This window comes from Artemia franciscana, chromosome 9, assembly GCF_032884065.1.
Source record: "Artemia franciscana chromosome 9, ASM3288406v1, whole genome shotgun sequence".
Lineage (NCBI taxonomy): Eukaryota > Metazoa > Arthropoda > Branchiopoda > Anostraca > Artemiidae > Artemia > Artemia franciscana.
The window spans coordinates 12,964,459-12,979,683 of record NC_088871.1 but is presented as its reverse complement, the minus strand read 5'-3'; the positions used below and the strand labels follow the sequence as shown (position 1 = coordinate 12,979,683).

Below are 15,225 nucleotides of genomic sequence, written 5' to 3'. Positions count from 1 at the left end.
AATTAATACGATGAATTAGATTTAGCTTTTTTCTGATCCTTCATTTCATTATTCTCTTGAGGTAGAGCATGGAAATGTTTCTAGTTTCCGGAAATTTTCAGGGTGTTGTAACGGGAAAATATTCTTAGGAATCGATCCAAAGAAAGAGAGTTTTGTATGCCACACAAGCTAAGAGTGTAATTCAATTTTCTTGGATTTTGTTGTTCGTCTACTTTATTAGGTCTTAGTTAAAGCACTGCAAATTAATTCGAACAAAATCACTGTAAGCAACAATGCCAGGGACTTAAGCTTATGGGGAGGGGGGCAGTAGATTCATTTTTTTCCCTCCTTAATTCTTTAACAACATTGGAGAATATTTTTTTTTGTATTTTCGTCGAAAGAATTGAAGGACAACAAAATTACTTCAATGGAATTTAAAAAGATATGCCCCCTTTATTTTCAGGAATCGACGCCACTGTACAGCTGACTGATGAATTATACTGAATAACATTTAAATTTCAGTTTCTGTCTTCTCATATTTTTTTTCTCATAAAACTTGATCATCTGAGTTAATTTTTGTTAATGTACTTAGCGCGAGTTCGGCCGCGGTTTGATGATTTTTTTTTTAAGATAGAGATTTATAATAGATAGAGTCCGTTTTCCAGGATCTCTTTTGATTCATAAGACTTTTTATGTGAATTTTTTTCCCAAGATTCTTGTTGGTCGAGGAAGTACTATCTGGAATGCTCGGTATCCACCTTCACCGCGTGGACAGAGTTGTCACCTGTAGCACGAAAATGCTATTTTAGCACTATTTCATCATGAGTAGCACTGTAGCACGTGCTACATTTAATGACCAAATAGTAACACCTTCGTGCTACAATTCGTAGCACTTTCGTGCTACAATTTTTTTCTTTTTGTCTTAGACGAAATAATGAAGATTCTGAAAAAAAGTAGAGGAATTAACAAAAAGTGAGGAGCACCTTTTTCTTGTTTTTCCTTTTGAAAGAATGACGCCTATACCGCATTTTTGCCGTGTTCGTTTCGAAAGATTGGCGCTAAGTTTGAAATAACAAGACAAAAAATTAGACTTAAAACTAATCAAAGTAAACTTATACGGACCTTGCGCGTGCTGCAGCGCAAGCCGCGACACGTGCAAACATTTTTTTTTTATTGTCTCACCGAAATTGTTATGTAGCCCGCACATTTGGGCCAAATTAGCACTTTAGGAACTGACCTTGGTGCAAGCCGAAATTGTTATGTAGCCCGGACATTTGGGCCATATTAGCACTTTAGGAACTGACCTTGGTGCAAGCCGAAATTGTTATGTAGCCCGGACATTCGGGCCATATTAGCACTTTAGGAACTGACCTTGGTGCAAGCCGAAATTGTTATGTAGCCCGGACATTTGGGCCATATTAGTACTTTAGGAACTGACCTTGGTGCAAGCCGAAATTGTTATGTAGCCCGGACATTTGGGCCATATTAGCACTTTAGGAACTGACCTTGGTGCAAGCCGAAATTGTTATGTAGCCCGCACATTTGGGCCATATTAGCACTTTAGGAACTGACCTTGGTGCAACCCTGCCTGTGGGTCATGGTGTGTTGAAGGATTGCATTTTGTCCTTCGATTGGTTTTTAATTTGTGATTGAATGAGTCCTCTCCTGTGTTTCTACGAATATCCACTCTATATGATGAGGCTTTTGATTCATATTAAATCAATTAAACGTTTTCTACTTTGAAAAAAACTTGGAAAATCTGTGATGTATAATGCTGAATATTTTCTCCTTTCTTTTCTCATGCTCTTGGCCTCTTCAGCTCTTGGCCTCTTCAGTCGTTTTTCGTTTAGATTTATCGCTATTATGTGTTTTCCATTTTTTTTCTCTCGGAAAGTTCAGTTTCCAATTATTAAAGTTTGGATGTCATCAGACATCCAATAAACCACTTTTCTTTAAACTTACCAGATATAATCATCTCTGGTTTACGCCTTCAGAAATAATCTGATTTTGAAGCATTTTGAATCAAAATTGATACTGTCACATCTTAGGAGGTTAGGGAAAACCCTTCGTGTGTAGGAAAACCACATAATTTGGAGTGATTCTTACTTACGTCTTGGAAACGAGTAAATGCATTCCTAATATGATACCTAAAGGTAATCGACGCGCTCATTTTAGCTGGCAAGTATTTGAGGGGGGGGGGCTTCGGACTTTATAAATACCCCTTTATAAATGTCAAGATTTTGAGGATTCAGACGAACTTGGCGAGAACCGTTGTTATCAAAATTTGTTGGCCTGCTCTTGCTTACTTTGGTTCCTGGATGTTGAAAAAAAATTACCTTGATTAAATTTAACTGGGACCCGTAGCTCAAAATGTTACGGAACTGTTAGATAATACCATTTTTTACATCCTGGTTAAGGAAATAGTGTTTACATTGTAAAGAGCAAGCCTAAAGCTGTCCTAGTTGAGTGGGTTGAGCGCCAGAATAGAGACCCTTTTTCCGTAGGAGCAGGGATTCAAGTCCTGGTTTCGCTGGTTATTTGGTCTTGAACGGGGGTCAGTGGCGCAATTCTGTAAGCTCAGTTAGAGCCGACCCAACTCTCCCAACTCTAAGTGGGCACCCGCAGTTATTTAAGGAAGGTGACCAGGAAGGCTGTAGGAAAGTACAGGATGGTTGACCCCTAACCCCCAATGCACTTGCTGGCTGAAAGGTCATGAAACAGAGATTTGCACCGGATTCTAAAATCCAACGCCGTATTCTTTACCTTTCAATGCTCTTTGTTCCTCCACAGATCCATGTGGTAACAGACCAAAACCATCTTCCCTTGGAGGAATTTGTCATGGGAGAAGAGAAATCCATGAAGGGGGCGCAGGATTTTCTAGCATTATTTTTGAAAAAAACAAGGAAAAAATAAATATGAAAAAGTTTTATTCAACTGAACGTAAGGATCAGCATTAAAGCTTAAAACGAACAGATTATTACGCATATTGGGGGCTCATCTCTTCCTAAATACCTCGCTCCTTACGCTAAAGTATTTTTTAGTAATTTCGACTATTTATTCTACAGCCTTTGTGATTCAGGGGTCAATCTTGAAGAATTGGGACAAAATTAAAGCTTTAGTGTAAAGAGTGAGGTATTAACGAGGGGGCAAACCCCCTCATATACATAATAAAAATAATGTAAGTTAATTTGTAAGTTATGTATATTTTTTACTAATAAAAACGTTCGTTAAAAATTGAAAATTCTAGTTGCCTTTTTAAGTAACCGAAAAATTGGAGGGCAACTAGGCCTCCTCTCCCACCCTTTTTCTCAAAATAGTCTGATCAAAACTAGGAGAAAGCGATTTAGCAAAAAAATTAATATGCAAATTTCGATTTAATTATTCATTGGCGGAGAGCCAAAATAAAAACGTACATTAATTCAAAAACGTTCAGAAATTAAATTAAAAAAAAGTTTTTTAACTGAAAATAAGGAGCGACATTAAAACTTAAAACGAACAGAAATTACTCAGTGTATGAAAGGGGCTGTTCCTCCCTCAACGTCCCGCTCTTTACGTTAAAGTTATTTACTGTTTAATAAAGTAGGATTGAGAGAAAGAGTAAAACTTTAGCGTAAAGAGCGGGACGTTGAGGGAGGAACAAGCCCTTTCATACACGGAGTAATTTCTGTTCGTTTTAAGTTTTAATGTCGCTCCTTACTTTCAGCTAAAAACTTGTTTTTTATTTAATCTAAATAAGGTGCCTTAGTGGAGACGTTATTCATGCAGCCTAGATACAAGGGCCCAAAATCATTCAGATAGTCCTTTTAAAACGGAAGCTTTATAGATCCATTTTAGAAAGAAAGGTCAATATTTTACATCTTAATTGATCAAAGAATTCAGTCTTTATGATTTTGTAGACTAGGCATATGTATGTACACATACGTATTACGTATATAGAAGGTTTATAGATGCATTTTTGACCCTGTTGAATCAGGATTGATCAGAAATTTAGTCTACGTAATTCTGTAGATATAGTTCAGATTAAATATCGATTGGTAGTTTTTGAAGCATTTTTTGAGGGTAGTTAACACTGAAATCAAACTTAAAGCGAAAATTTACAAATATAGCGTCATTTTGCTTTAATGAAAATGAATAAAAAAAAATCGTTAAAGAAAAAATATAAATATTTAAAATTTGTTACGCCTAGTGTAATTTTGCTGTTTGAAAAGTCTCTTCTTTTAATTACTTTTTCCCTTTTAAATCCACTCCTTTCGAATCTATGGGATAATCTATTGACAAAACAAAAACTCTCAATTTAAGCCCCCTTATCCTCTATCCGAAAAAGATTTGTCCGTGCGTTGCGTTGTCGTATGTGACAAAAATGATACTAAAGATGAAAGTCTCTAAAAAATTTAAGAATTATTTATTTTACTAATGACTGCTAATAACTAGGAACCAGGCATTTCCTTAGGAATTTCTTCTGGGGGCAAAACCTTTTAGTGGGGAGGGGATAGAATTGGAAAATAAGCAAAAACAGGCAGATTATCTAGAAAGAATAGGGAATTATTGTGGAATCGTAAAAGTACGATGCTCTACATCTGGAGGAAGGGGCTCCTGCGAATATGCCTGGTTGGAATGCAATGGGCTAAAAGGAAGATAATGGAAACCTTTTCAAGGAAATGAACTCTAAAAAATTTTTCATGGTTATATTATTCCCATGAGTATGTACGCACAGAGCGATGGGTAATATGAAAAAAAATATGCCCGTAGAAATCTTGCGAGGAAGGGGGGGGGGATAATGGTTCACCTGCTGGATCATCATAAAGCAAATAGCTGGTAAATCTCATAAAATTATTTTGAAATACAACCTCATTTTCATATACCGAAGAAAACCGTAGCAGAAGATTAGCGTCATCGCATCGAGGGTATGGGGTGAAAACCACACATATCGCAAGATGTTGTCTACCAAGCAGATGCTTGGTTTAAAAACTTACATCTGCAAATAAACATTTAAATTGTTGTAAAGGTTAAAATGTTCCGCCCTGACACATATTTTTTTAAAGATCAAAGTATTAATGTTTTATTTTAATGTGTTAATGATCAAAGAGTTATTGCTAATGTTTGATTTATTACGGTCAAAATGCGTCGTCCAATCAGCAAATAATTTTGCTTCTTTAAATCCATGATATAACGTGACGACACTGACGGAAATGTATAAAATCTTGAAAATGTTTTAAATCCTGGTTTAATGTATATATATATATATATATATATATATATATATATATATATATATATATATATATATATATATATATATATATATATATATATATATATATATATATATATATATATATAATGTGATTGCAAAATTAGTGCAAAAAACTGAAAAATTAGCCATATAGTACGATAAGAGTAAAGATATACTAAAAAAACTGACCCGTTTCTGTGGATGCTTAAATTATGCTGGATGTGTGTGTGTGTGTTTGTGTGTGTGTAAAAACATTGAGAGTTGATCCAGCTTCTGAGCAATAGTGGCATATTTACTACAGTGGTAAAAAATCGTAGCACAAGATTAGCGTTATCGTATCGCGGGTATGGGGCAAAAACTATACATCTCGTAAGATGTTGTCTACCAGGCAGAAGCTTGGTTTTCGCCATCTAATTTCTGCTTTAATGTTGCATTTGGCAGCTGAAATTGGTTTGGTTTCGCTTCCTTAAAAATCAATTTTTCTTCTGTGTGTTTATTTAGAATGGCAGTATTCAGGTTTTGTTATTGTATTGTACTTTGATATATCACTTCGTCACGTACTGAGTTGCCACAGTCAGTTATGTATTTGGATTGGAATTCTCGGAGAAAAAAAAAGTCCAAATGAAACAACAAAAAATGGGCAAATGCCCAAATCTGTCATGTTCAACAGCTAAATCCCTTGAGGGCGCTCTCTTTTGACTGAGTCGAAAAAGATAATAGTTTTACAATTTAATAAACTGGTGGGAGTGAGCAATGCTGATATGACAACTTTTGGGTTTAATACCCGATCTTAGTGTTAGTTATATCATTGATGATCACGTGAGATGATGTCAGGTTCTTAGCTACCCGGATTGTTGTTGAAAAAGTGGGTGTCGTCTTTGCGTTTGTTCTACAACTGGATCTAGATAATTTATCTTGGCATCGTTATCAGTTTGGTCATTCGTTTTTCTACCAATTGAAAATACTCTATTTTCAATACAGGAGTGTTGCATAATGTCCTCGGGAAAACGCTCAACTCCTTTTTTGAGAAGGGCTTCTTTATATTTATTGTAAAATATTTTATTTTGAGTGATCCCAATGAACTTCTGGAATTTATGCAGTTCCATGTTGTGGTCATTCTTGTAGATACAATCAAAATTGCACGTGACTACGTCACCTACGCTCTGTCACCATCCCTGCCTCTGGGGTGCTTAAGTACCTTGAGCTCCCATACGGTAAATCGGTTCATGCGACGTCATTACTCACTATCAATGTATTAAAAGAGAAACTGAGAGAGTCCTATGCGTGGGGACGCCCACTTTCAGAAATCAAGCACCTCCGATAGTGCCTGATAAGTGTGCCGGAAATGTGCTAAGCTTGACGGAGACTGCCAAGCGTGGCAGAATTGCGCGGCATATATGTCGTTCTGAGATGTAGTCTACACCAGGTGGTGGAAAGTGGGCACCTCCTGCGTCCAAATAGTCCTCTTCAGAGTATAATAAAGGATTGCTTTTTAGGAAAATGCTTGACCGCCTTAATAACGCTTGTTTTTTGCTCTTTGTGCTTTCTTCTTTGTTGCAATTTGGAAGCTTTTTACCGTTTCTTAACGGATTAAATAAAAAAAAAAGTTTTTCTTAAATGAAAGTAAGGAGCAACATTAAAACTTAAAACGAACAGAAATTACTCCGTATATGAAAGGGGTTTTTCCTCCTCAACGCCCCGCTCTTTACGCTAAAGTTTGACTCTTTGTCTTAACTCTATTTATAAAACAGTAAGAAACTGTTTTAGTAAGGCCGTAGAATAAATAGTTGAAATTACTAAAAATACTTTAGCGTAAAGAATGAGATATAACGAGGAGGTAAACCCCTCATATGCGTAATAATTTTTGTTCGTTTGAAGTTTTAATGCTGCTCCTTACTTTCAGTAGAAAAAACTTTCCATTTCTCCATTTCCATTTCCAAGTTTCTCCTTGGAGATATCCTCCCACGTACCCCCCCCCCCTAAACCAAAAAAATCCCCCTGAGAACGTCTGTACACTTCCCAGTAACCAATACTATATGTAAACACAGGTCAAAGTTTGTAACTTGCAGCCCCTCTCACGGGGACTGTGGGGGACTAAGTCGTCCTAAAGACATAGTTATTAGGTTTTTCGACTATGGTGAATAAAATGGCTATCTCAGAATTTTGATCCGGTGACTTTTGGGAAAAAATGAGCGTGGGAGGGGGCCTAGGTGCCCTCCAATTTTTTTGGTCACTTAAAAAGGGCACTAGAACTTTCAATTTCCGTTAGAATGAGCCCTCTCGTGACATTATAGGACCACGCAGTCGATCCGATCACCCCTGGGAAAAAACAAAAAAAAAATAAACACGCATCCGTGATCTGTCTTTGGGCAAAAAATGCGAAATTCCACATTTTTGTAGATAGGAGCTTGAAACTTCTACAATAAGGTTCTCTGATACGCTGAATTTGATGGCGTGATTTTCGTTAAGATTGTATGACTTTTAGGGGGTGTTTCCCCCTATTCTCTAAAATGAGGCACATTTTCTTCGGCTCGTAACTTTTGATGGGTATAACCGATCTTGATGAAACTTATATATATAAAATCAGCATTAAAATGCGATTCTTTTGATGTAACTATTGGAATCAAAATTCCATTTTTTAGAGTTTCGGTTACTATTTAGCCGGGTCGCTCCTTACTACAGTTCGTTACCACGAACTGTTTGAAACAAGTTTATTCGCTGTTTTTATTTGTTTATTTATTTTTTTATTGTGTGTATATCTTCTCCATATTCTAATTTGGACCTGAAATATGTACATATGCAGACGTCATGAGATCCATTTGAAATTTACTGGAAAATGCATGTCTTGTAGCTAGATTTAGAGTTCGATCAGTTTCAGTAGTAGATTTACCGTTAAGTTTTCCTTCATTGATATGTTTTTGATACGATATTTAATTGATATGATATTGTTTTCAATTGTTATGCTCGTTTAGTTTTATTTTTAATGAATTAAAAAACTGTATATCTTTATAATATTTCTCTAAACAAGTATAAGCGTAGCTTTCAATCTTTACTGATTCTAATAACATTAGCATTTGTGATAAATTGCTTACGAAGGAGGCATCCGGATCCCAGCCCGGAATGTCGAAATTTTCCTTGCTTTTTTTTCCTATATTTTCCTCCAATTTCTTGCTGTTAAGAGCTTTTGGTGAATTCACAACAAGAAGCTATTGAAAAATCATCTCATTTTTTTGGTTTTGGTGAACCGGCCCCTCCCCTCAATAGATTTACGTGTACGTGCCTGCTATTAGTCATAGGAAACCACCGAATTCCTTAACCGCCAGTTACCGACTCTTTGCTAGGGGGAAGAGCATTTCATGTTTCCAATTTAAAACTGTTTATTGTCTAATCAGCGTTTTTTTTAGTTTTCCCATTGAATATTATTTGCCTTCAACACATTAACAAAGGCTTCTCATTCTCCCCTTCTAAGGGTTTCAGTGGCTATTCAATATGGGAAACAAGGGGGAATCATCTCTTCTGCGCCGAGAGTTATTTTTTTCCGGGGGAAGAGCCGTTGTAATGGAGACATTTCATGGGCTTATGGAATTTGTGTTGGCTAAACACCTAATGTCAATTTTGGTGGTATTTAATGCTCAAGTGTGTCTATATCGGTGTAAAGAGAATTATTTATGGTATGAGTTTAATGTGAGACTCAAAAAGGTGTTGTTTGTTTGAATTTAATCATGGATTACATCAAGGTTTGTTTATTCAGTTCTAAAAGTCATTGTTTTAGTCAAGGATTGGAATGTCCTTTGTAATAACAATCATCTAATAATAAAATATTAATTGCCATAAAGACAACTGGCGTAACCAAGACTGGTATATTATTAGAGAGTGCAGACATATGCCTGGGACTTTGGTTCGGAGGTAAACAACTCTTAGAGTACGGGTGGGGGTAAGTTGTGGGAAAAACAAAAGAAAGACACAGATTATCTAAACTAAATGAAAAACGATACCGAGATTTGGGGTGGGGTGTGGGCACAAAGGCCCCTCTCCTATGCACGTGGCTGCGGGGGTTATTCACTAGTAATGTTATATTTAAATATGCATTGACATTCTTATAGTCGTTGCATTATTGGGCGTTTCTAATAAACATTAAGTTGATTTTAAGGTATCACGTGAGAAGAGACCTTCGTAGGAGGGATAGAGGGTTTTGGGCCCATGTTCCCTCAGCCACCATCCCCCGGGCGTTTTGATCTCACTTAAATTTCATTAATTGTCTAGATACACTGAATACTGGTAATTCTAATAGCTGGAAGTGCAACCGTTAAAAGGTTTCACGGCTAAAATTTGGGGATGATCCAAGAGAATTTTTCTTAGGGGGGGGAGAGCATTGGTGTTTCAAAAAACAATTTCTATATATATATATATATAAATTGATTTTGATTTTACTAATGGCTGAGTGACTTGGGTTATAAACGTCCTGCCCATCATTTTTGGTGAGTCAGGGATCCTGTACTCCGCAATGTTTTGGAAAATAATGAATATGCTATCCCCCTTCTATATTAAAAACAAATGTAATATACGTATTATCGAAAAGAGAGCCCCATTTTGACTAACATAAACGAAAAGACGTTCTTTTTGTGTAAAAAAGGTTATTAAAAAAAAGACTTGGAGGGAGGTAGGTGGTGACTCCCTGAAGTTTTTTCGTTTCGCTCATTTCATGGAAACATTTTCAGTCGAATTTATGTATTAAGTCACGTATGTTTAAATTTAAAATTTAATGAGTAAATATACACTTGTGTGTATAAAAACTACGATTCAAACATTATATTATCACCTTTGCCATAGTTCATAAACCAGAATCTTTTGAAGTATATCTAAGGACGCATAATATAGTAGTTGAAATAACCAAATAACTACTAGGATCAAGGCAATTAAAATAGCTTTTGGGGTTTTCACAAATATATGAGATCGTGTCGCTGTTCTTTTTCAATTTTGACGGATTTGTGAAGACAAGAGATCCAGTTTGGTATTGTCTGAATCAATTAAGACATTGCCAGAGGTGTTTCCATTCCACTGTGGTCCCTCTCTTTGTCGACTATAAAGATGCTACTTGTATCAAAACCTGCAGGTTTGGGTCTGTTATTAACGTGTTTAAGACTTTGAAGAATAAATGTTTTGATGTAAAACTGGATTTTCAGAGCGGTTTTTCTATTGAGCCAAGGGTGTCCATGATTTTTGTTCGGGGGGGGGGGGACTTATAAAAGCATGAGCAATTTAGTACGTACATTTTCGTTAATTTTTTATGAGCCGTAAAAAATTTTTGGAGGGGGGGTAAACTTGGTAACTCCCCCCTTGGATACGGCCTTGTATTAACAATACATCACTATGCTCTCTTCTTGGTGTGAATGCAAGACTAAAGGGAAGCGCAAGTCCAAATTTAGTTTCTTGGGCGGAGGAGGGTATTGAAAAAAGAAGTCAAAGAGGATAAATTTTGCTGAAAATATACGACATTAAGAACAATCTTTGAATCCTTGTAGACCTCTTGCACCAGTGCTATGGTTAACTGTGGTTGTTCTGTTTTAGAGGGAAATAAGACATATTTAGCTCCGACTGCAATCCGGTGCAAAAGACTTCTTCTGGATAGCTTGTTTATATCCTTGCATACCTCCTACATCAGCAGCTTCCCTTGAGTGGATGAAACCCTTCTGTTGACATCTACCACCAGTGCTATGGCTAACTATGGTTAACTTCAAAACTTAAAACTTTTTCGCACGTTGGGCAGTAGTCTGCGTTGTGCAGGTGCCGATCTCCCGATTCTATGCCTTCGGCCGGGAGTGCAATGCCCCCCCCCCCTCAACCACGCTTCCCATGAAGTGTGTCATCCGACGCTTCCTATGTTTTTCTCCCAGATTCCTCCAGGTTGCCATTCCGGTTGAGTTTACTGAGTAACACCATTGACCCCTCTCTCAAACCAAAGAATCAGTGACACCAGGACTCGAACCCTGGACCTCAGGATTTCAAGTTCAGAGCTCTAACCACTCGGTGAGATAAAACACAGAAATAGCTCCGACTGCAATCCGGTGCAAAAAACTTCTAGATAGTTTCTTTTTGTGTCCTTGCTGACCTCCTATATCAGCAGTTTCCCTTGGGTGCATGAAAACCCTTCTGTCTTTTCAGAAGCTCTTTGTCGTGGCAACTATGCTAGCATCAGACATTTATACGCACTGATATCTGCGAGGATTTTTCGAGGAAATTTCCAGTGTAGCCTAAGGTCTGCTAGAGTAAAGGCAGACAGAGTTTTTTGTTGGTGCTTCAACCAATGCACGCTGATCAGCCCAGTATGACCAGATGCCATGCTTAAGATTAGGCAGCCATAAAAGCAAAAATGTATCCAAGACATCATTCTTGAAGCCAAGGTGCACTAACGTTACAATTTTTCGATTAAACATACCTTGAAATACCCACTGGTCTTAAGAATTCAATGCGCATACACCTGAAAATAATCTAAAAATGACGCAAATGTGCCACATCTGGTAACTATGGATCAGCTATAAAATACCTAGCTGCTATTGTTTTTTTTTTACCCTGTAAGCAGTACTATGTATTTGACCTTTAATGGTTTCTTTGAATCTACTACTACTAATACTAACAGCTCAGTGTAGCATCAAGCCACCTGAGACCAACGCAGCTACGCACACTTTTTCCTCTATCCCAATTCATTAAAACTTTCCTTTCTATATCCTCCCATGAAGTTATAATTGCCCTTAGATCCTTTCTTACAAGCTCCTCCCACCCAATTTGGGAACGATCTTCTTTTCGTTTGGCTCTAAAATTGAAACTGCTGAAAGGGTAGCAAGTCTTAAACTGTTGATTGGAAAGGGTTTTTATTACTATTAAAAAGATCAAAAGAAGCAAGAGTGCTCTACTCCGAGCAAATAAATGAGAAGAGTAAGGCCACCAACATCAAAGTTAGTTATTATAAGGTCATGCTGGTAAGCAACGCTTGATTGGAGATTTTTACACATTTTTGTATAATTTTCCATATAATTTGCTTAGTTTTGGCATTAAAAATACGAAAAATATCTTTCTACCCTCTTCGACCCTAAATATGGCGTGCTCCCAGAAACAAATTCCCAAGTACCTGCCTATAACGGGTATAAACACAAGGGAGAAATAGAGAAAATTACCCTTATTAGAAGCACAAAAAAGAAAATAGTCAACAGAACTTGCACGAAATTTAGCTTTATGCTCACTTTTTAAATCATAAGATCTATGCACAACTGGAAAGAAATCTGCTTGTCTCCTTTTCTAAAAATCAGACCATGTTGAACTAGTAGGCATTTCGAAAACTCCATCCCACCCAAAAGAATATATAAGAAGGTGCATTGTCTGGTTGTATAAAACTTTTATATAACTAGGTCCTAAACTCTTATTCACCATCAAGACTTAGCTACTGTGAACTTTTTTTTTATCTTTTTTTATTATTATTATTCAATACCATGCAGAATTTTAGATATTTAAGTATTATCTAAGGTCAACAAATTCTTTTCCCTTCGTTTAACATAGCTTTGGTGTGTATTGATTCCTTTGTCCGGGAAAAGTCCCTGTTCTATAAGGCTTTTGCTCTGAGGTTACTTTCAAATTTTCCGTTACATCTGACCTTTTTATTCCTGGATGGTTTTAATTTGAATTTTTTTTTGTATTTATTATTTTCTGGGAATTTCAAGCATATTGTTTTATTCAGATTGAGGATTTGGATACTGATTTTGCACAAGTCGGAAGCCTTCATTATCAGCTCAAAAATTGTTTCATGAGCCCTAAAAGAACAGTGATCTGAATTATATTTTTCGCGGGTTTAGGGGCACGGTAAATTTAGCTCAGCTAAAACTACCAAGCGATGTTACTGTTGGAATTCCGGTTCGTGTTTGAATGTCATGAATAAGTTCCGGAAAAAAAACTGAATATCTATTTTTAAAAAAGAAAATACCAATAATAAAGAAAAAAAGAAGAAAATACTATCTTTTACTAGGATGCAGCATCATTCTTTACTAGGACTTCAGGTTTGTGGAGTGAATGTTTCTATTGTTTCTTTTTTAAAATTTTGGTATGGTCATTCTTTCCTTCATATTAAATCTTCTCCTACTGATCCTTCTATGTTAAAAATCTCCGTAAGACAAGGTGTGATACAAGGTGGAGGTTTATCTCCATCAATTTTCAAAATTTGTATTGCTGGTATTTTAAATAGTCTTCCAACAACTTACCTTTTAGGTAGTTCAAATGTCTCATATCTTGCTTATGCATACGATATTTTTCTCATTAGCAGAACTAAATCTGGGCTTTCGGCTTCTGTTCGTTCTATCTCTACTGCTTTCCCGAATGTAGGTCTAACCCTTAACCCTGATTAATGTGAATTCCTTCATTTTGGTACTTCTCCTAACCAATCTTCTAGACTTAATTGTTCTGAATTTAGCGTTCCGTGCGTGACTTCTTTAAGGCCGTGATTAAGTGAACTTGAAAACATCGAGCTTCAGAATTGAAGTAAGGTTACCCTTCTGTCTTTTAATTCTCTAGAGATCGTCGATTGTCAAAACTTCAAATAGCACCAATTATCAAGTCTTGTCAAAGGTTTTGATTGACAGCTTCCTTTGGTGAGATGCTTCAGCCGAGAAATAATAATATATTTGACAGTGTCTTGCAAAGCTTGGTTACCGACCAAGGGAGATTAGAAAATGAGCAAAAGAGCACTATCATTCTCAAGTACAAAATGCCCATGTATATGCAACTGTGACGGCATGCATAGAATGCATTTTAAAATTTATTGTTTTTTCCACTTTATTTCCTAGGGATAGGCTATTTAAAATACCTCATTTCATTAATTCGAAACTAAACAGCGAACTTAGTTGAAAGCTTTCTTCGAGGATTCTTAGAAAACCAAAGTTTTCTTACAAATTAAATTAAAAAAAAAATAAAACTGAAAGTAAGGAGTGACATTAAAACTTAAGACGAACAGAAATTACTTCGTATATGAAAGGGACTGCTTCCTCATGAACGCCCCGCTCTTTACGCTGAAGTTTTTTACTGTTTTAAAAAATAGAGTTAAGAGGAAGAGTCAGACTTTAGCGTGAAGACCGGGGCATTGATGAGGAGACAGCCGCTTTCATATATGAAGTAATTTCTGTTCGTTTTATGTTTTAATGTCACTCCTTACTTTCAGTTAAAAACACTTGTTTTTATTTAATTTAATTTCTTAACGTTTTTTAATCAATGCATGTTTTGATTTATGCTCTCCACAGATGAATAATTAAAACGAAATTTGGGTATTTATTTTTTTGGCTAAATGGGTTTCTCATAGTTTTGACCAAACGATTTTGAGAAAAAATAGGAGCGGGGAAGGAGGTATAGTTGCTCTCCGATTATTTGGTTACCTGAAAAGGCAACTAGAACTTTTAATTTCTTACGAATTTTTTTATTAGTAAAATTATTAGTAAAAATAAATTTTACTAGTTAAAGACATACGTAACTTACAAATTAGCTTACGTAAGGAACTTCTGTATTCTCACATTTTTATTATATATATGAGGGGGGCTCACCCCCTCAACAGTACCTCCCTCTTCACACTAGAGCTTAAATTTTGTCCCGATTTCTTAAGAATGACCCCTGAATTACAAAAGCCGTAGAATAAATAGTTGAAATTCTAAAAATACTTTAGCGTAGAGAGCGAGGTATTAGGAGGAGGTGAGCCCCTCATATGCGTAATAATTTCTGTTCCTTTTAAGTTTTAATGCTGCTCCTCACTTTCAGTTGAAAAAACTTTGTCATATTTATTTTTTCATTGTTTTTTTTTTAATAATAGTAGGAAATCCTGCGCTCCCTTCATGGAAATTTTCTTCCTCCATGAAAAGTTTCCCCAGCATATCCCTCTCTTCTCAACCCTGCCCCAGACCAAATGAAAACGCCCCTGAAGACGTCTGTACACTTATAAGGATTTAGTTATAAGGATTTCCGACTACGCTGAATAAAATGGCTAT

General features: G+C 36.3%; 1 protein-coding gene across 6 annotated transcripts in view; it reads left to right on the top strand.

Annotated features, from left to right (window-relative positions):
* LOC136031019 (protein BCL9 homolog) overlaps nt 1-15,225 on the top strand; it is a 97,778-nt gene that overhangs the window by 29,788 nt on the left and 52,765 nt on the right. The window contains exon 1 of one of the 6 annotated variants that reach the window (XM_065710196.1): nt 8,909-8,949. The exons of the other annotated variants lie outside the window; for them this stretch is intronic. The gene's annotated coding sequence lies outside the window, so the exon portion shown is untranslated. Of the gene's footprint in view, nt 1-8,908; nt 8,950-15,225 lie in introns of those variants that run through there. 6 annotated transcript variants of the gene reach the window in all.